The sequence below is a fragment of the Mustelus asterias genome, chromosome 13 (assembly GCF_964213995.1).
Source record: "Mustelus asterias chromosome 13, sMusAst1.hap1.1, whole genome shotgun sequence".
Classification (NCBI taxonomy): Eukaryota; Metazoa; Chordata; class Chondrichthyes; order Carcharhiniformes; family Triakidae; genus Mustelus; species Mustelus asterias.
Genome location: NC_135813.1, coordinates 57,727,468 through 57,748,284, shown reverse-complemented (window position 1 = coordinate 57,748,284; position 20,817 = coordinate 57,727,468). Strand labels below are relative to the sequence as shown.

Genomic DNA, 20,817 nt, shown 5'->3' with positions numbered 1-20,817 from the left:
CCGAGTGATTTAATCACGCATCAGTGTGCACAAAGACAACTGGATTCAACTGTCTCACTCTCGTAATTATCTGCAAGGATACCAGTGACTTTAACATTGCAACTCAGTCCCTCATTGGAAGCACAAAGCTGCCAGAATTGATGTCTTTGAAGTTTGGATCTGTCAGGTGGAAATGTTCAGATCAATGCCACTGGGTAGAAGGTCAGGGAGTGCAAATTTCCTTTCTTCAATCTCCAGGATCAGGTTGTGCTGGTCATTGTTTGCGTGGAAGACATTGCAGATGTATCACGTTAATGTCTTAGAATCAAGGAATGGCATGGGAATGAGAATGTGAAATGTTTAATTGGGAAGATGGTTGGATTATGGGTTGTTTTGGAAGGAGTTGTGTTTGAGTGGCAGCTGTGTTGCTTGGGTTCGGCGAAGTTGGAGATGCAAAAGGGACTGAGAAAAGCATGTTTCTGAACGGATTGTAAAATGGAGTTGGTGTGCAAAAGCTGAGTGAGTGCAGATTGTTTGTGGTGCAGGAATGGAGAGTGTTTGGCACTGCCTGTTGAATCAGGTGGGATGAATGAATGGTTGTGCTTTGTTTTTGCACAAAGGAAATGTGTGCACGCCTGTTCAGTTAGAATACAGAATATGTAGCACAGAATGGAAGTCAATGCAAGAACAAGTTGTCAGGATGGCCGAGTGGTCTAAGGTGCCAGACTCAAGGACTGTGATCCCTTGCCTTGTGTTAAGGTTGGTGAATTCTGGTCCCTTTCTAGGGGCGTGGGTTCAAATCCCACTCCTGACATTTCCATTTTACATGACAAATGTCGCCACCAGAAACACAGTGTCTGCAAGAGTCGAGTGCAATTTGCCCTGCCTCCTTTTACTACTTCAATGCTATTTACAATTCAAAACAAACACAGCTTCCATCTCCAGAACCATATCATTCACACACAATACTTTACACAGACGCATTTGTCTCAATCTTCATGCACCGAATCACAGTGCATCTTTCAAACTTTAAGATTCAATTATACAAGCAGCAATCTTAGGACGGCTCAGCTGTGACCACCTGCTTGCTGCATTGCACATTGTTTTCCACCATTATACCTTTCAATCCCATTGAGCACACTGCTGCTTCTGACAAACAGGCCAAGTATCCAAGGATGCAACTTGGTGTGTGTGGTGAACCATAGTTGGTTACTGCTATGAGTGCTGAGCCATGGATGGTCAGCACTATGGGTGTTTGCAGATATGTTACTGTTGTTACTGTTGGGGTTAAGGTTGGGCTGTTCTACCTGTTGATATTGTTCTGTGGTACACTCCAGTTGGCTCCGCCTACCTGGGGAGGTATAAAGGTCACTGCACTGCCTGGTGACCCTTTAGTCTGGGATTGTATTGGATATAGTGTGCTCCATTCTTGTTAGTAATAAAAGCCTTTATTTCCCGGGTACAATCTAGCCTCCCGAGTGATTTAATCACGCATCAGTGTGCACAAAGACAACTGGATTCAACTGTCTCACTCTCGTAATTATCTGCAAGGATACCAGTGACTTTAACATTGCAACTCAGTCCCTCATTGGAAGCACAAAGCTGCCAGAATTGATGTCTTTGAAGTTTGGATCTGTCAGGTGGAAATGTTCAGATCAATGCCACTGGGTAGAAGCTCAGGGTGTGCAAATTTCCTTCCCTAAATCTGCAGGATCAGGATGTGCTGGTCATTGTTTGCGGAGAAGACATTGCAGATGTATCACGTTAATGTCTTTGAATCGAGGAATGGCATGGGAATGAGAATGTGAAATGTTTAATTGGGAAGATGGTTGGATTATGGGTTGTTTTGGAAGGAGTTGTGTTTGAGTGGCAGCTGTGTTGCTCGGGTTAGTCGAAGTTGTAGATGCAAAAGGGACTGAGAAAAGCATGTTTCTGAACGGATTGTAAAATGGAGTTGGTGTGCAAAAGCTGAGTGAGTGCAGATTGTTTGTGGTGCAGGAATCGAGAGTGTTTGGCACTGCCTGTTCAATCAGGCGGGATGAATGAATGGTTGTGCTTTGTTTTTGCACAAATGAAATGTGTGCACGCCTGTTCAGTTAGAATACAGAATATGTAACACACAGTGGAAAGTCAAAGCAAAGCAAGTTGTCAGGATGGCCGTGTGGTCTCAAGGAGTGTGATTCCTTCCTTGTATTAAGCCTGGTGAATTCTGGTCCCTTTTGAGAAGCGTGGGTTCAAATCCCACTCCTGACATTTCCATTTTACATGACAAATGTCGCCACCAGAAACACAATGTCTGCAAGACTCGAGTGCAATTTGCCCCTGCCTCCTTTTACTGCTTCAATGCTATTTACAATTCAAAACAAACACAGCGTCCATCTCCACAACCATATCATTCACATACAAAACTTTACACAGACGCATTTGTCTCAATCTTCATGCACCGAATCACAGTGCATCTGTCAAACTTTAAGATTCAATTATACAAGCAGCAATCTTAGGACGGCTCAGCTGTGACCACCTGCTTGCTGCATTGCACATTGTTTTCCACCATTATACCTTTCAATCCCATTGAGCACACTGCTGCTTCTGACAAACAGGCCAAGTATCCAAGGATGCAACTTGGTGTGTGTGGTGAACCATAGTTGGTTACTGCTATGAGTGCTGAGCCATGGATGGTCAGCACTATGGGTGTTTGCAGATATGTTACTGTTGTTACTGTTGGGGTTAGGGTTGGGCTGTTCTACCTGTTGATATTGTTCTGTGGTACACTCCAGTTGGCTCCGCCTACCTGGGGAGGTATAAACGTCACTGCACTGCCTGGTGACCCTTTAGTCTGGGATTGTATTGGATATAGTGTGCTCCATTCTTGTTAGTAATAAAAGCCTTTATTTCCCGGGTACAATCTAGCCTCCCGAGTGATTTAATCACGCATCAATGTGAACAAAGACAACTGGATTCAACTGTCTCACTCTCGTAATTATCTGCAAGGATACCAGTGACTTTAACATTGCAACTCAGTCCCTCATTGGAAGCACAAAGCTGCCAGAATTGATGTCTTTGAAGTTTGGATCTGTCAGGTGGAAATGTTCAGATCAATGCCAGTGGGTAGAAGCTCAGGGTGTGCAAATTTCCTTCCTTAAATCTGCAGGATCAGGATGTGCTGGTCATTGTTTGCGGAGAAGACATTGCAGATGTATCACGTTAATGTCTTTGAATCGAGGAATGGCATGGGAATGAGAATGTGAAATGTTTAATTGGGAAGATGGTTGGATTATGGGTTGTTTTGGAAGGAGTTGTGTTTGAGTGGCAGCTGTGTTGCTTGGGTTAGTCGAAGTTGTAGATGCAAATGGGACTGAGAAAAGCATGTTTCCCAACAGATTGTAAAATGGAGTTGGTGTGCAAGAGCTGAGTGAGTGCAGATTGTTTGTGGTGCAGGAATGGAGAGTGTTTGGCACTGCCTGTTCAATCAGGTGGGATGAATGAATGGTTGTGCTTTGTTTTTGCACAAAGGAAATGTGTGCGCTGCTGTTCAGTTAGAATACAGAATATGTAGCACAGAATGGAAATCAATGCAAGAGCAAGTTGTCAGGATGGCCGAGTGGTTTAAGGCACCAGACTCAAGGAGTGTAATTCCTTACCTTGTGTTAAGGCTGGTGAACTCTGGTCCCATTTTAGGGGCGTGGGTTCAAATCCCACTCCTGACATTTCCATTTTCCATGACAAATGTCGCCACCAGAAACACAGTGTCTGCAAGACTCGAGTGCAATTTGCCCCTGCCTCCTTTTACTGCTTCAATGCTATTTACAATTCAAAACAAACACAGCTTCCGTCTCCAGAACCATATCATTCACACACAAAACTTTACACAGACGCATTTGTCTCAATCTTCTTGCACCGAATCACAGTGCATCTTTCAAAATTTAAGATTCAATTCTACAAGGAGCAATCTTAGGACGGCTCAGCTGTGACCACCTGCTTGCTGCATTGCACATTGTTTTCCACCATTATACCTTTCAATCCCATTGAGCACACTGCTGCTTCTGACAAACAGGCCAAGTATCCAAGGATGCAACTTGGTGTGTGTGGTGAACCATAGTTGGTTACCACTATGAGTGCTGAGCCATGGATGGTCAGCACTATGGGTGTTTGTAGATATGTTACTGTTGTTACTGTTGGGGTTAAGGTTGGGCTGTTCTACCTGTTGATATTGTTCTGTGGTACACTCCAGTTGGCTCCGCCTACCTGGGGTGGTATAAAGGTCACTGCACTGCCTGGTGACCCTTTAGTCTGGGATTGTATTGTTTATAGTGTGCTCCATTCTTGTTAGTAATAAAAGCCTTTATTTCCCGGGTACAATCAAGCCTCCCGAGTGATTTAATCACGCATCAGTGTGCACAAAGACAACTGGATTCAACTGTCTCACTTTCGTAATTATCTGCAAGGATACCAGTGACTTTAACATTGCAACTCAGTCCCTCATTGGAAGCACAAAGCTGCCAGAATTGATGTCTTTGAAGTTTGGATCTGTCAGGTGGAAATGTTCAGATCAATGCCACTGGGTAGAAGGTCAGGGTGTGCAAATTTCCTTTCTTAAATCTCCAGGATCAGCATGTGCTGGTCATTGTTTGCGGAGAAGTCATTGCAGATGTATCACGTTAATGTCTTAGAATCGAGGAATGGCATGGGAATGAGAATGTGTAATGTTTAATTGGGAAGATGGCTGGATTATGGGTTGTTTTGGAAGGAGTTGTGTTTGAGTGGCAGCTGTGTTGCTTGGGTTCGGCGAAGTTGTCGATGCAAAAGGGACTGAGAAAAGCATGTTTCTGAACAGATTGTAAAATGGAGTTGGTGTGCAAAAGCTGAGTGAGTGCAGATTGTTTGTGGTGCAGGAATGGAGAGTGTTTGGCACTGCCTGTTGAATCAGGTGGGATGAATGAATGGTTGTGCTTTGTTTTTGCACAAATGAAATGTGTGCACGCCTGTTCAGTTAGAATACAGAATAGGTAGCACAGAATGGAAGACAGTCTCAAAGTAAGTTGTCAGGATGGCAGAGTGGTCTAAGGCACCAGACTCAAGGAGTGTGATTCCTTGCTTTCTATTCAGGCTGGTGAATTCTGGTCCCTTTCTCGTGGCGTGGGTTTAAATCCCAATCCTGACATTTCCATTTTACATGACAAATGTCGCCACCAGAATCACACTGTCTGCAAGACTCGAGTGCAATTTGCCCCTGCCTCCTTTTACTACTTCAATGCTATTTACAATTCAAAACAAACACAGCTTCCATCTCCACAACCATATCATTCACACACAAAACTTTACACAGACGCATTTGTCTCAATCTTCATGCACCGAATCACAGTGCATCTTTCAAAATTTAAGATTCAATTCTACAAGCAGCAATCTTAGGACGGCTCAGCTGTGACCACCTGCTTGCTGCATTGCACATTGTTTTCCACCATTATACATTTCAATCCCATTGAGCACACTGCTGCTTCTGACAAACAGGCCAAGTATCCAAGGATGCAACTTGGTGTGCACAAATACAACTGGATTCAACTGTCTCACTCTCGTAATTATCTGCAAGGATACCAGTGACTTTAACATTACAACTCAGTCCCTCATTGGAAGCACAAAGCTGCCAGAATTGATGTCTTTGAAGTTTGGATCTGTCAGGTTGAAATGTTCAGATTAATGCCACGGGGTAGAAGGTCAGGGTGTGCAAATTTCCTTTCTTAAATCTCCAGGATCTGGATGTGCTGGTCATTGTTTGCGGAGAAGTCATTGCAGATGTATCACGTTAATGTCTGAGAATCGAGGAATGGCATGGGAATGAGAATGTGAAATGTTGAATTGGGAAGATGGTTGGATTATGGGTCGTTTTGGAAGGAGGTGTGGTTGAGTGGCAGCTGTGTTGCTTGGGTTAGTCGAAGTTGTCGATGCAAAAGGGACTGAGAAAAGCATGTTTCCGAACAGATTGTAAAATGGTGTTGGTGTGCAAAAGCTGAGTGAGTGCAGATTGTTTGTGGTGCAGGAATGGAGAGTGTTTGGCACTGCCTGTTGAATCAGGTGGGATGAATGAATGGTTGTGCTTTGTGATGTGCGATATAACTCACGAGGCTAGAGATGCTCGAGGAAATAAAGGCTTTTATTGACTACTACAATAGAGCTACCATATATAATACACGATCCCAGACTGAGGGGTCCCAGACAGAGCAGTGACCTTTATACCTCTCCCAGGAGGCGGAGCCCGACTGGGATGTACCATAATAACTATATTACAGGTAGAACAGCCCAACCCTAACCCCAACAGTAACATGTAGAACAGCCCAACCCTAACCCCAACAGTAACATATATACAGACTCATAGTACTGGCCAGACCCTGGCTCAGTACTACCTGGTGGGAACCAATGATGGTTCACCACATTCACCCCTCCTTTGAAGACAAAGGCCGGCGGGGTACAAAAAAAACACAGAACAATTGGTCATCAGTCGATAAGTTCAGACGGTCAGGGGGACTGCACCGTCGTTGTGACCTCCTCAACACCGGCGATGACACCGGTGTAGACACTCGCGGTGGCGTTCTCCCCAAGGCGATGTCCAACGGCTCCTCCAATGTCTCACGGGCTGGTTGACCCCGAGGTGGTGACAATCCGCTGAACTCGGACACGCCTTGAAGTGGCGACCATCTCCTGGACTCAGGCAAGCTGTACACGGGAGTAAAAGGGTTAAGTGATGGTCCCGATGCTGCCCGTGCCGTGTCAGGAGGGGAAACAATAGTTGGGGGGTCTCTAACAGGAGGTATGGGAGCGACAGGGGTTTCCAAGCCGCCTGCTGGCGCCAGGTCTCGAATCGAGACCGTGTCCTCTCGCCCGTCAGGGTATGCCACAGAGGCATACTGAGGGTTGACGTGGAGGAGATGGACCTGTTCAACCAAAGGGTCGGACTTGCGGGTCCTAACATGTCGCCGCAGGAGGACAGGTCCTGAGTACGTCAACCAAGACGGTAATGAGGTCCCAGAGGAAGACTTCCGAGCGAATGAAAACAGTCTCTCATGGGGAGTAGCGTTGGTTGCCGTACACAGGAGTGAGCGTATGGAGTGGAGCGCATCAGGGAGCACCTCTTGCCAACGGGAAACTGGAAGGCCTTTTGACTTCAACGCCAGTAAGACAGCCTTCCAGACTGTAGCATTCTCACGTTCCACCTGTCCGTTACCCCTAGGGTTGTAGCTCGTGATTCTTCTAGAGGCAATCCCGTATGAGAGCAGGTGTTGCCTCAAGTCATCGCTCATGAACGACGAGCCCCTATCGCTGTGGATGTAACAGGGGAACCGAACAGGGTGAAAAGATCACGAAATGCCTTGATAACCGTGGCAGCGGTCATATCAGAACAGGGAATGACAAAAGGGAATCGTGAGTACTCATCAAGCACATTGAGGAAGTACACATTCCGATCTGTCGAGGGAAGGGGGCCCTTAAAATCCACACTCAGTCTTTCGAAGGGACGAGTGGCCTTAACGAGTTGTGCCCTGTCAGGTCGGTAAAAGTGCGGTTTGCATTCCGCGCATACCCGGCAGCTTCTGGTTATGGACCTGACATCCTCCACCGAGTAGGGTAGATTCCGGGCTTTTATGAAGCGGTAGAGCCGAGTGACCCCTGGATGGCAGAGGTCATTGTGGAGAGCCTGCAATCGATTCTCCTGCATACTGGCGCATGTTCCACGCAACAGGGCATCCGAGGGCTCGTTGAGTTTCCCTGGACGATACATGATGTCGTAATTATAGGTGGAGAGTTCAATTCTCCACCTCAAGATCTTATCGTTCTTGATCATGCCCCGTAACATGTTATTGAACATGAACGCCACGGACCGCTGGTCCGTGAGCAGGGAGAACCGTTTTCCCGCCATGGAATGGCGCCAATGCCGGACGGCCTCCACAATGGCCTGGGCCTCCTTTTCCACCGCTGAATGTCGAATTTCGGGGCCTTGGAGGGTGCGAGAGAAAAAGGCGACGGGCCTGCCCGCCTGGTTAAGTGTGGCGGCCAGGGCGAAATCAGATGCATCACTCTCCACCTGGAAGGGGATGGACTCATCAATTGCGTGCATCGTGGCTTTCGCGATGTCGGCTTTTAGTTTTTCAAAGGCCAAACGAGCCTCTGGTGCTAGGGAAAAAGTGGTAGACTTGATGAGCGGACGGGCTTTGTCCGCGTAATTGGGAACCCACTGTGCGTAGTAAGAGAAGAAGCCTAAGCATCTTCTCAGTGCTTTTACGCTAGTGGCAGGGGAAGTTCGAGGAGGGGACGCATACGGTCTGGATCAGGGCCAATGACCCCGTTTTCCACCACGTATCCGAGGATAGCTAGGCGGCGCGTGCAAAATACACACTTCTCCCTGTTGTAGGTCAGATTCAGGCGCGATGCAGTGCGTAGGGATCTCAGAAGGTTGGTATCGTGGTCCTGCTGGTCATGGCCGCAGATGGTGACGTTATCCAGGTACGGGAAGGTAGCCCGCAGTCCGTTATGGTCCACCATTCGGTCCATAGCACGCTGGAAGACCGAGACCCCATTGGTGACACCAAAAGGAACCCTTAGAAAATGGTACAAGCGACCATCCGCCTCAAAAGCCGTGTATTGTCGGTCCTCTGGGCGAATGGGGAGCTGGTGGTAGGCAGACTTTAGGTCGATGGTGGAGAACACCCGGTACTGCGCAATCTGGTTGACCATGTCAGAAATGCGCGGGAGGGGATACGCATCCAGCTGCGTGTATCTGTTAATGGTCTGACTATAGTCTATGACCATCCGGGGTTTGTTCCCACTCTTGACCACCACGACCTGCGCTCTCCAAGGACTAGCGCTAGGTTGTATGATCCCTTCCTTGAGGAGCCGCTGAACCTCAGATCGAATTAAGATCCGATCCTCAGCGCTGTAACGCCTACTCTTAGTCGCGATGGGCTTGCAGCCTGGCACGGGGTTCTGGAATAAGGAGGGTGTGGTAATCTTAAGTGTCGAGAGGCTGCATGTTGAACGCGTTGGGCAATGTGGAGACTGCTGTTCTCCCACTGAAAGCGGAGGGAGTGGCCCACCGTACTGTAGGGTTACACTCTTCAAGTGGACCATGAAATTTAGTCCGAGGAGTATTGGCGCGCAAAGGTGCGGTAACGCCAGGAGCTTGAAGCTCTCGTAAACCGTGCCCTGCACCGTTAGATTTACCACGCAACTCCCTAGCACGGTGACAGACCGGGACCTTGACGCCATCGAAATTGTCTGCTTGACAGGCTGGATCTGGAGGCCACACCGCTTCACGGCGTCTGGGTGAATAAAGCTCTCCGTGCTCCCGCTGTCAAACAGACAATAAATCGTGCGTTTGTTTACCTGTATGTCCATCATGGACTTGTCGAGTCTGTGAGGCTTTGCCTGGTCCAGGATGATCGACGCCACCGTTGGTTCGTGAGCGCCACTGCAGGCAGCTGAGATGGATGATGGCGACCCCTGCTGGTCATTCGCGGTCGGTGCCGACCAAAACGGCTGCTCCCATAGGTCGCATGTGGGCGATGGCGCCAAAATCAGCGACCCCTGGTGGTCGTGCGTCTCTTGCGACTCCGTCGTCTGGAATGGCGATGTCCTGGCCTCGCACGTGGAAGAAACCCTTGACGATGCCGACGACGAGGAACCCGGCTCCGGGGAGTCACACGCCGCACTGCTGTTCCTGGATGTAAGTTTGGATCGACATACCTTCGAATAATGCCCCTTCTTGCCGCAGGCAGAGCACAACACCGCTTTAGCGGGACATCGCTGCCGAGTGTGTTTCACTCCCCCACAGAAGTAACACCGCGGGCCGCCTGGAGCTGCTGCCGTCGTCAGGCCCGAGGGTGGGAACGCAATCACGCCGCTTTTCGGACCCGCTGGATGAAGTGGGGTCTGTGACTGCCCCTGCCACGCTGTCTCCACGTGGTCGTCGGGATTTATCGCCAGGCTTTTGGAGGCCGTTTCTAGCGTATCCGCTAACTCTATAGACTTAGTGAGATCGAGATTACCTTGCTCCAACAGCCGAAGTCGGATATAAGACGATCCGATTCCCGCCACAAACGCATCTCGAGCGAGGTCGTTCATGTTCTGGTCCGCCGACACTGCTTTGCAGTTACAGCCCCTGGCTAGCTGTAGGAGCTCGCACGCATACTGTTCCGTCGCTTCACCGGGCTGCCGTCGTCGAGTGGCTAAGAGATATCGAGCATGCATCTCGTTTGGCGGTTTAATGTAGCGCTTCTTAAGAAGCTCGAGGGCCCCTTTGTAGTCGGTGGCCGCACGGATCGCGAGATATATGGCGTCGCTTACCCTCGCGTGGAGGACCCGGAGTCTGTCGTCGTCCGTGGTGACCGCTGCGGAGGCTTCGAGGTAATCCTGAAAACATTTCAACCAGTGGTCGAAGGTGTTGGAGGCGCCCGCCGCACGTGGATCCAGCGTAAGACGTTCGGGTTTAAGCATTTGCTCCATGCTCTCTGTATCGTTTTCTTTTTTTTTCAACGACGAGAGTTCAATTAGTAGTCAATAAAATTGATGTGCGATATAACTCACGAAGCTAGAGATAAAGGCTTTTATTGACTACTACAATAGAGCTACCATATATAATACACGATCCCAGACTGAGGGGTCCCAGACAGAGCAGTGACCTTTATACCTCTCCCAGGAGGCGGAGCCCGACTGGGATGTACCATAATAACTATATTACAGGTAGAACAGCCCAACCCTAACCCCAACAGTAACATGTAGAACAGCCCAACCCTCACCCCAACAGTAACATATATACAGACTCATAGTACTGGCCAGACCCTGGCTCAGTACTACCTGGTGGGAACCAATGATGGTTCACCACACTTTGTTTTTGCACAAAGGAAATGTGTGCGCGCCTGTTCAGTTAGAATACAGAATATGTAGCACAGAATGGAGGTTAATGTAAGAACAAGTTGTCAGGATGGCCGAGTGGTCTAAGGTGCCAGACTCAAGGAGTGTGATTCCTAGCCTTGTGTTAAGGCTGGTGAATTCGGGTCCCTTTCTAGGGGTGTTGGTTCAAATCCCACTCCTGACATTTCCATTTTACATGACAAATGTCGCCACCAGAAACACAGTGTCTGCAAGACTCGAGTGCAATTTGCCCCTGCCTCCTTTTACTGCTTCAATGCTATTTACAATTCAAAACAAACACAGCGTCCATCTCCACAACCATATCATTCACACACAAAACTTTACACACACACATTTGTCTCAATCTTCATGCACCGAATCACAGTGCTTCTTTCAAACTTAAAGATTCAATTATACAAGCAGCAATCTTAGGACGGCTCAGCTGTGACCACCTGCTTGCTGCATTGCACATTGTTTTCCACCATTATACCTTTCAATCCCATTGAGCACACTGCTGCTTCTGACAAACAGGCCAAGTATCCAAGGATGCAACTTGGTGTGCACAAAGACAACTGGATTCAACTGTTTGTGATGCAGGAATGGAGTTTGTTTGGCACAGCCTGTTGAACCAGTTGGAACGAATGAATGGTTGAGGTTTGTTTTTGAACAAAGGAAATGTGTGTGCTCCAAGTCAGTTTGAATAAAGAATATGTAACACACACTGGAAAGGATACATTGCAGGAAATTGTCAGGATGGCTGAGAGGTCTCAAGCGCCAGACTCAAGGAGTGTGATTCCTTGCTGTTGTTGCACCTGCCGCACAGTCTGTTTTAACCCTCATACAGTGGTCAAAGAATTGCACATAGACTTCTTGTACGTACAATAATATTTATTGACACACAATTATTAATCACTCATCCAATCAGCAATAAGTTATCTTCCAGGATACTAAAGTTCATGTCCAATACTAGAATTTCACTTCGCTTTTGCGTGACTGGCAAGTACCCAGGCAGATATTGGCCTTTATCCGCGTGTTGGTCTCTGCAGTCCTCTGCGCAGTCTGGTCCTTTGGTCTGGTCTGGCACTCTGGCTCTGGCCTTCCTTCCTTCTTGGGTGTGGTGGCTCTCCTCGTGCTGGTCGTTGCTGCTGATGGTCACCGTTGTTGTTGTTCATTTGTTGGGGAAGAGAGAGAGAGAGAGATGCTTCCATTGTGCAGCATCTTTTATCTCTCCTTGGTTTTGTGTCCTTTTGGGCGGTCTCTTGATTCTTGTCAATCAATCGATCAGGCCTTGATCACCCTGATCGATAAGAGTCCAATCAGGTGCTGCCACATGGATCTCTGGGTGTGGACACAACGGCCATGCCTGTCGGTGCTGGAGGCACGTAGGTCACATACCTCCCTCCCAAATAAGGGGTTAAGACTCCCCTTTGTCTGGTAAACAAGTCTGTTTGACCAGAGAGTGTCCATTGACTTTGGGGCGGCCTGTTTCCAGTGTATTCAGTTGTCTGAGTGGTAGCCTGTTTATCTCTGTCCAATTTCTTTTGAGGTTGCAGCCTGTCTGTTTCAGTGCTTGTCCAATTATCCCAGCGTGCTCTGCAAACCACCATCTTAGGTGGCCCGTTTGGCCACACTCCCTCCTGTTGATCCTGAACGCGAAACGTGATGGATCACATACTCAGGACCAGTATCTGTCAGGAATTCCCCAGTCACTCCACAGTCAAGCAAGGCCCAGGCATTGGCATGTACAGTAATAATACATCCCGACAACATATTTACATTCCAGAAGCTACAGACAGCAAACATTCTACTGTGACAAACAACCACACATTCTCATACAAGATTGTTACAATAAGCCCATTACAAACAACCAAAACATGCAAAGCAAAACATTACAATAAAGTATTCACCAATCCGGTACATTCCAATATTAAGATTTCCAACTGTCCATTAGTGCAAATGGCAATCCGGCAGGTTTCCTCTAAACATTGCTCTGCTGAATTCGAGGGCACCGCCATTCGAGTGGGGACCCGCCGTCTTGCAAGCCACCATCTTAGGTGGCCCGTTTGGCCACATTGCCTTTTGTAAGCCTGGTGAATTCTGGTCCCTTTTGATATGGTGGTTACAGGGCAGACATGTGACCTAATGAGAAGTGCGGCCTGCGCTGGAGACACTGGACTCAGTTAAAGCCGTCCCCCGGTGGTAAGCCCCAAGATAGTGAGTCTGACGCAGCGATTGAATATTTATTATAATAATAGAAGTAGAGAGAATCTGATCAGATCGAATTTATTCTGATTACTAAATTTAAGGTCGTGAGGCAATCTGGATTCTGTTACAGATTATGTGCACAGAAGATCTCTGACCTGCCGCAGCTGCAGTCAAGGCACAGCTCCAATCAAGATCGACCGGACATTCCCCAACGCAGAAGCAAGTCAAGTCGCGAGCGCGTGCAGCAAAGTGTGGCGCAGCGATTGTGCGAGTTTTGGAAACAAGCTGTATTATTACCTGACATTGATCAACAATTGTGTTTGATTGTCAGACAGGAGACGTAGAGACTGCTGGAATGAATGCATGTGATTATATCTTTTTGGCATTGAATGTACAGATTTTAACTCAGGTGGGACCAGCAACTGAGGTTCTTCAGCGTTCCCCGCGGGAGGTCCGTGTTAATACTTACTTATATATGGCACACACACATATACTAGACTGACCAGTCAGGTGAAGTGTTGGGTATGTTTGCACATCCCCATACACGCAGGAGGGGGAATACCATTACAGCGAATGCCCTTAACATGCTCAGAGTTAGTAATGGTGGATCAAACAGCCCAGAATTCCAAGTATCCTGGACACCTAATACCAGGATCCATCAGTAGAGAGGGAAGGAAAGAATTTCATAACAGTGAGGCTTATGCAGGGAGGTTGAGTCACATAAACACCGAGACACTTATCTATAACCGAGGCAAACCAGCTCCTAGTTCAGTTTTAAAACAGCCAACACCAAAACCAAAGGGGATGGATTGTGTTAGAAACATGGAAGGCCAAGGGGAAAACTTGGGCATGAGAGAATGTGAACACATGGTAGATTGAACCACCCAGCTATGTCTGAGTCCACCCAGTAATGACCAATCTTGCAATATTTATTATTGCTTTAGACGAGGCACCACTTATCCACTCTCAATGGAACATATTGGATTTGTGGGGATAGGGCATATCCTTGCTCCTTGTCGGATGTAAAGGGTTGTGTTACCTTGGATATGTAATCCCATACATATATCACACTCCTAAACTCCCTCCCCAGCCAAGACATTGACAAGCTATTACAGAAACAGAATGGTTCTTTGGCATATTGTTTCCCCAATATGGAGTAGCTAAATCAATGCGTGAAATCCTGGTTCTACACTGCATTTTGGAACAAGTCGCCAATAATACAGCAACTGCCCTTGCTGAGGTTAATGATGAGATGGTAGCCATGCGCATTGTGGTACTTCAACACAGATTGCATTGGATTATGTCTTGGTGGCAAGGAGTGGGACTTGTGCAGTGATTGGGTCAGAGTGTTGCACGTACATACCAGATAGTTCAGAAAACAGAACTAATCTGGTTAATCGTATCAGGAAAGAGGTGGAGAAACTCACAGACCCTGAACCATTTACCTTAGGTGGTTGGCTCTCAGGCTGGCTGGGTTCCTGGGGAACATCAATCCTACAAGGGATTGCAATATTCTTCATGCTGATCTTGGCATTGATGGTGCTTGTCAATGTAGTTAAGCGTGCCTGTGCAAGGTTGTCCAAGTCCACAGAAGGGATAGTACCAGTGATGGGAGTTAAGTTGAGCAAGCAAGGATACGAAGGGACCAGTCGTCCTTCAGGACACAGGAACAAGTATTGGGACATTTGTATTTAGTGGCCTTATCTTGGGCGATAATCAAGGGCCAAAAGCAGGGACTGATGGGGGGTAATATAGATTTCTAGTATGAGGCCTTTCATTTTAGTTTTACCTTAATAAGTAGACTAGGTTAAGGTCATTATAAAATGCCATATATATAGTGAGAATTCACAATGTGTCTCAAACAAAATGTGCAAAGGTATTATAAACTGTACAACCACAAATTAACCAAGTCTTATAAACTGAAACTGTATTTCCAATATATATGCATTGTGCACCTTGGCCAACTTTGTTCTGAATGCAGCATGATGGGAAACAGTGGTAGACAGACCAACTTCTTTTCATACAATGGAGCACAGAAAGGCAGCTTCTCATCTCGTTTTTGGACATGCGAAAACAAGTTGAATCATGGGCCTGCTATTTCAGGGAATAAATTTGTTCATGGGTAGCGAGGCTGGAGCAGTCTCTCAAGCTGATAAAGGAGGTCCCGATTCCAGCGAAAGAGTGACTCCTTTCACCAATTAAAAATCACAGATGTTAGCTATGGCCGTGGACACTCGGAATGATGTGGGTTAGGTTTCCGAGATAACGAGAAAGGAACCTACATGGGCAATAAGTTAATAATCTCCTACTCCTGTTGACAGGTGGAATATTATTCGCTCAGGTTATAATGGGTAACGTTGTGATTGGTCCCTCCAGTCTGATTGACAAGACTGGGTGGGATAGTGAAATGTTCAGAATCAAATAATAATTCTACCTTGCAATATTAGCTCAGAGAGGACATTCTAACCTCATTGACTGTGTCTCCCTCCTGATGTATGCATTAGCAAATAAATCATTTTTCGTTCATTAACAATGCAGTCGATATATTGGTTGAGTGAGGTTCAAAAAAAACAGGGCAACCCAGTGTGGGGGGGGGCGGGGGGGACACTTCAGAAAATTCCTCTTACAGCAAAAGCTGAGTGGGTGCAGATTGTTTGTGGTGCAGGAATGGAGAGTGTTTGGCACTGCCTGTTCAATCAGGTGGGATGAATGAATGGTTGTGCTTTGCTTCTGCACAAAGGAAATGTGTGCACGCCTGTTCAGTTAGAATACAGAATATGTAACACACAGTGGAAAGTCAAAGAAAAGCAAGTTGTCAGGATGGCCGTGTGGTCTCAAGGAGTGTGATTCCTTCCTTGTATTAAGCCTGGTGAATTCTGGTCCCTTTTGAGAAGCGTGGGTTCAAATCCCACTCCTGACATTTCCATTTTACATGACAAATGTCGCCACCAGAAACACAGTGTCTGCAAGACTCGAGTGCAATTTGCCCCTGCCTCCTTTTACTGCTTCAATGCTATTTACAATTCAAAACAAACACAGCTTCCATCTCCACAACTATATCATTCACACACAAAACTTTACACAGACGCATTTGTCTCAATCTTCATGCACCGAATCACAGTGCTTCTTTCAAACATTAAGATTCAATTATACAAGCAGCAATCTTAGGATGGCTCAGCTGTGACCACCTGCTTGCTGCATTGCACATTGTTTTCCACCATTATACCTTTCAATCCCATTGAGCACACTGCTGCTTCCGACAAACAGTCCAAGTATCCAAGGTTGCAACTTGGTGTGCACAAAGACAACTGCATTCAACTGTCTCACTCTCATAATTATCTGCAAGGATACCAGTGACTTTAACGTTGCAACTCAGTCCCTCATTGTAAGCACAAAGCTGCCAGAATTGATGTCTTTGAAGTTTGGGTCTGTCAGGTGGAAATGTTCAGATCAATGCCACTGGGTAGAAGGTCAGGGTGTGCAAATTTCCTTTGTTAAATCTGCAGGATCAGGATGTGCTGGTCATTGTTTGCGGAGAAGTCATTGCAGATGTATCACGTTAATGTCTGAGAATCGAGGAATGGCATGGGAATGAGAATGTGAAATGTTGAATTGGGAAGATGGCTGGATTATGGGTTGTTTTGGAAGGAGTTGTGTTTGTGTGGCAGCTGTGTTGCTTGGGATGGTCGAAGTTGTCGATGCAAAAGGGACTGAGAAAAGCATGTTTCTGAACAGATTGTAAAATGGAGTTGGTGTGCAAAAGCTGAGTGAGTGCAGATTGTTTGTGGTGCAGGAATGGAGAGTGTTTGGCACTGCCTGTTCAATCAGGTGGGATGAATGAATGGTTGTGCTTTGTTTTTGCACAAAGGAAATGTGTGGGCGCCTGTTCAGTTAGAATACAAAATAGGTAACACAGAATGGAAGTCAACATAAGAGCAAGTTGTCAGGATGGCCGAGTGGTCTAAGGCGCCAGACTCAAGGAATGTGATTCCTTGCCTTGTGTTAAGGCTGGTGAATTCTGGTCCCTTTCTAGGGGCGTGGGTTCAAATCCCACTCCTGACATTTCCATTTGACATGACAAATGTCGCCACCAGAAACACAATGTCTGCAAGACTCGAGTGCAATTTGCCCCTGCCTCCTTTTACTGCTTCAATGCTATTTACAATTCAAAACAAACACAGCTTCCATCTCCACAACCATATCATTCACACACAATACTTTACACAGACGCATTTGTCTCAATCTTCATGCACCGAATCACAGTGCATCTTTCAAAATTTAAGATTCAATTCTACAAGCAGCAATCTTAGGACGGCTCAGCTGTGACCACCTGCTTGCTGCATTGCACATTGTTTTCCACCATTGTACACTTCAATCCCATTGAGCACACTGCTGCTTCTGACAAACAGGCCAAGTATCCAAGGATGCAACTTGGTGTGTGTGGTGAACCATAGTTGGTTACCGCTATGAGTGCTGAGCCATGGATGGTCAGCACTATGGGTGTTTGCAGATATGTTACTGTTGTTACTGTTGGGGTTAGGGTTGGGCTGTTCTACCTGTTGATATTGTTCTGTGGTACACTCCAGTTGGCTCCGCCTACCTGGGGAGGTATAAAGGTCACTGCACTGCCTGGTGACCCTTTAGTCTGGGATTGTATTGTATATAGTGTGCTCCATTCTTGTTAGTAATAAAAGCCTTTATTTCCCGGGTACAATCTAGCCTCCCGAGTGATTTAATCACGCATCAGTATGCACAAAGACAACTGGATTCAACTGTCTCACTCTCGTAATTATCTGCAAGGATACCAGTGACTTTAACATTGCAACTCAGTCCCTCATTGGAAGCACAAAGCTGCCAGAATTGATGTCTTTGAAGTTTGGATCTGTCAGGTGGAAATGTTCAGATCAATGCCACTGGGTAGAAGCTCAGGGTGTGCAAATTTCCTTCCTTATATCTGCAGGATCAGGATGTGCTGGTCATTGTTTGCGGAGAAGACATTGCAGATGTATCACGTTAATGTCTTTGAATCGAGGAATGGCATGGGAATGAGAATGTGAAATGTTTAATTGGGAAGATGGTTGGATTATGGGTTGTTTTGGAAGGAGTTGTGTTTGAGTGGCAGCTGTGTTGCTTGGGTTAGTCGAAGTTGTAGATGCAAAAGGGACTGAGAAAAGCATGTTTCCGAACAGATTGTAAAATGGAGTTGGTGTGCAAAAGCTGAGTGAGTGCAGATTGTTTGTGGTGCAGGAATGGAGAGTGTTTGGCACTGCCTGTTCAATCAGGTGGGATGAATGAATGGTTGTGCTTTGTTTTTGCACAAAGGAAATGTGTGCGCTGCTGTTCAGTTAGAATACAGAATATGTAGCACAGAATGGAAATCAATGCAAGAGCAAGTTGTCAGGATGGCCGAGTGGTTTAAGGCGCCAGACTCAAGGAGTGTGATTCCTTACCTTGTGTTAAGGCTGGTGAATTCTGGTCCCTTTCTCGGGGCGTGGGTTCAAATCCCACTCCTGATATTTCCATTTTACATGACAAATGTCGCCACCAGAAACGCAGTGTCTGCAAGACTCGAGTGCAATTTGCCCCTGCCTCCTTTTACTGCTTCAATGCTCTTTGCAATTCAAAACAAACACAGCTTCCATCTCCATATCATTCACACACAAAACTTTACACAGACGCATTTGTCTCAATCTTCATGCACCGAATCACAGTGCATCTTTCAAACTTTAAGATTCAATTTAAGGAGCATCAAACACTTTCGACCACTGGTTGAAGTGTTTCCAAGATTACCTCGACGCCTCCACAGCGGTCGCCGATGACGCCGACAGACTCCGGGTCCTCCACGCGAGGGTAAGCGAGACTGTATACTTAGCGATCGGTGGGGCCACCGACTACAAATGGGCCCTCGAGCTTCTCAAGAAGCGATACAACAAACCGCCGAATGAGATCCATGCTCGATACCTTCTAGCCACTCGACGGCGGCAGCCCGGCGAAACGACGGAACAGTACGCGTGCGAGCTTCAGCAGCTAGCCAGAGCCTGCAACTGCAAGTCAGTGTCGGCAGACCAGTACATGAGCGACCTAGCTCGAGATGCGTTCGTGGCGGGAATCGGCTCATCGTACATCCGCCTTCGGCTGTTGGAGCAAGGTAACCTCGATCTCACTAAAACCATAGAGTTAGCTGACGCTCTAGAAACGGCCTCCAAAAGTCTGGCGATGTACCCCGACGACCACGTGGAGACAGTGTTGCAGGGGCAGTCGCAGACTCCACTTCATTCAGCGGGACCGAAAAACTGCGCGATTGCGTTCCCTGCCTCGGACCTGACGATGGCAGCAGCTCCAGGTGGCCTGATGTGTTACTTCTGTGGGGGGGTGAAACACCCTCGGCAGCGACGTCCAGCTAAAGCGGTGTTGTGCTCCGCCTGCGGCAAGAAGGGGCATTATTCCAAAGTATGCCGGTCCAAACCTCCATCCAAGAACAGCAGTGCGGCATGTGACTCCCCGGAGCCGGCCTCCTTGTCTTCTGCGTCTTCAAGGTCTTCTACCATGTGCGATTCCAGGACATCGCCATTCCGAACGACGGAGTCGCAAGACACGTGCGACCTGCAGGGGCCGCAGGTTTTGGCGCCATCGGCCACGTGCGACCTATGGGGGCAGCCATTTTGGTCGGCACCGACCGCGAATGACCAGCAGGGGTCGTCATCAACCATCTCAGCTGCCTGTAGTTGCACCCACGAACCAACGGTGGCGTCGATCATCCTGGACCAGGGCAAGCCTCACAGACTCAACAAGTCCATGATGGACATACAGGTAAACAGACGCCCGATTTATTGTTTGTTTGACAGCGGGAGCACGGAGAGCTTCATTCACCCGGACACCGTGAAGCGGTGTGGTCTCCAGATTCGGACTGTCAAGCAGACAATTTCGATGGCGTCAAGGTCCCGGTCTGTCACCGTGCTAGGGAGCTGCGTGGTCAATCTGACGGTGCAGGGCACGGTTTACGAGAACTTCAGGCTCCTTGTGTTACCGCACCTTTGCGCGCCAATACTCCTCGGACTAGATTTTATGGTCCACTTGAAGAGTGTAACCCTGCAGTACGATGGGCCACTCCCTCCGCTTTCAGTGGGAGACCCGCAGCCTCTAAATTGCCCAACGCGCTCCACATGTAGTCTCTCAACGCTTAGGATTACCACACCCTCCCTATTCCAGAATCTCGTGCCAGGCTGCAAGCCCATCGCAACAAAGAGCAGGCGTTACAGCGCTGAGGATCGGATCTTCATTCGATCTGAAGTTCAGCGGCTCCTCAAGGAAGGGATCATCCAACCTAGCGCTAGTCCTTGGAGAGCGCAAGTCGTGGTGGTTAAGAATGGGAACAAACCCCGGATGGTCATAGACTATAGTCAGACCATTAACAGATACACGCAGCTGGATGCGTATCCCCTCCCGCGCATAGCTGACATGGTCAACCAGATTGCGCAGTACCGGGTGTTCTCCACCATCAACTTAAAATCTGCTTATCACCAGCTCCCCATTCGCCCAGAGGACCGACAATACACGGCCTTTGAGGCGGATGGTCGCCTGTACCATTTTTGAAGGGTTCCTTTTGGTGTCACGAATGGGGTCTCGGTCTTCCAGCGTGCTATGGACCGAATGGTGGACCAAAACGGGCTGCGGGCTACCTTCCCATAAATGGATAACGTCACCATCTGCGGCCATGACCAGCAGGACCACGATGCC

General features: G+C 47.6%; 4 non-coding genes across 4 annotated transcripts; all 4 read left to right on the top strand.

Moving 5' to 3' along the window:
* Positions 1–673: 673 nt before the first annotated feature.
* Positions 674–793, top strand: trnal-caa (transfer RNA leucine (anticodon CAA)). Its single transcript has 2 exons — positions 674–711; positions 748–793. It is a non-coding gene; the product is annotated as a tRNA-Leu (tRNA).
* Positions 794–3,566: 2,773 nt separating this feature from the next.
* Positions 3,567–3,686, top strand: trnal-caa (transfer RNA leucine (anticodon CAA)). The gene is made up of 2 exons: positions 3,567–3,604; positions 3,641–3,686. It is a non-coding gene; the product is annotated as a tRNA-Leu (tRNA).
* A 13,336-nt stretch (positions 3,687–17,022) lies between these two features.
* trnal-caa (transfer RNA leucine (anticodon CAA)) lies at positions 17,023–17,142 on the top strand. Its single transcript has 2 exons — positions 17,023–17,060; positions 17,097–17,142. It is a non-coding gene; the product is annotated as a tRNA-Leu (tRNA).
* Positions 17,143–18,476: 1,334 nt separating this feature from the next.
* trnal-caa (transfer RNA leucine (anticodon CAA)) lies at positions 18,477–18,596 on the top strand. The gene is made up of 2 exons: positions 18,477–18,514; positions 18,551–18,596. It is a non-coding gene; the product is annotated as a tRNA-Leu (tRNA).
* The last annotated feature ends 2,221 nt before the right edge of the window (positions 18,597–20,817 follow it).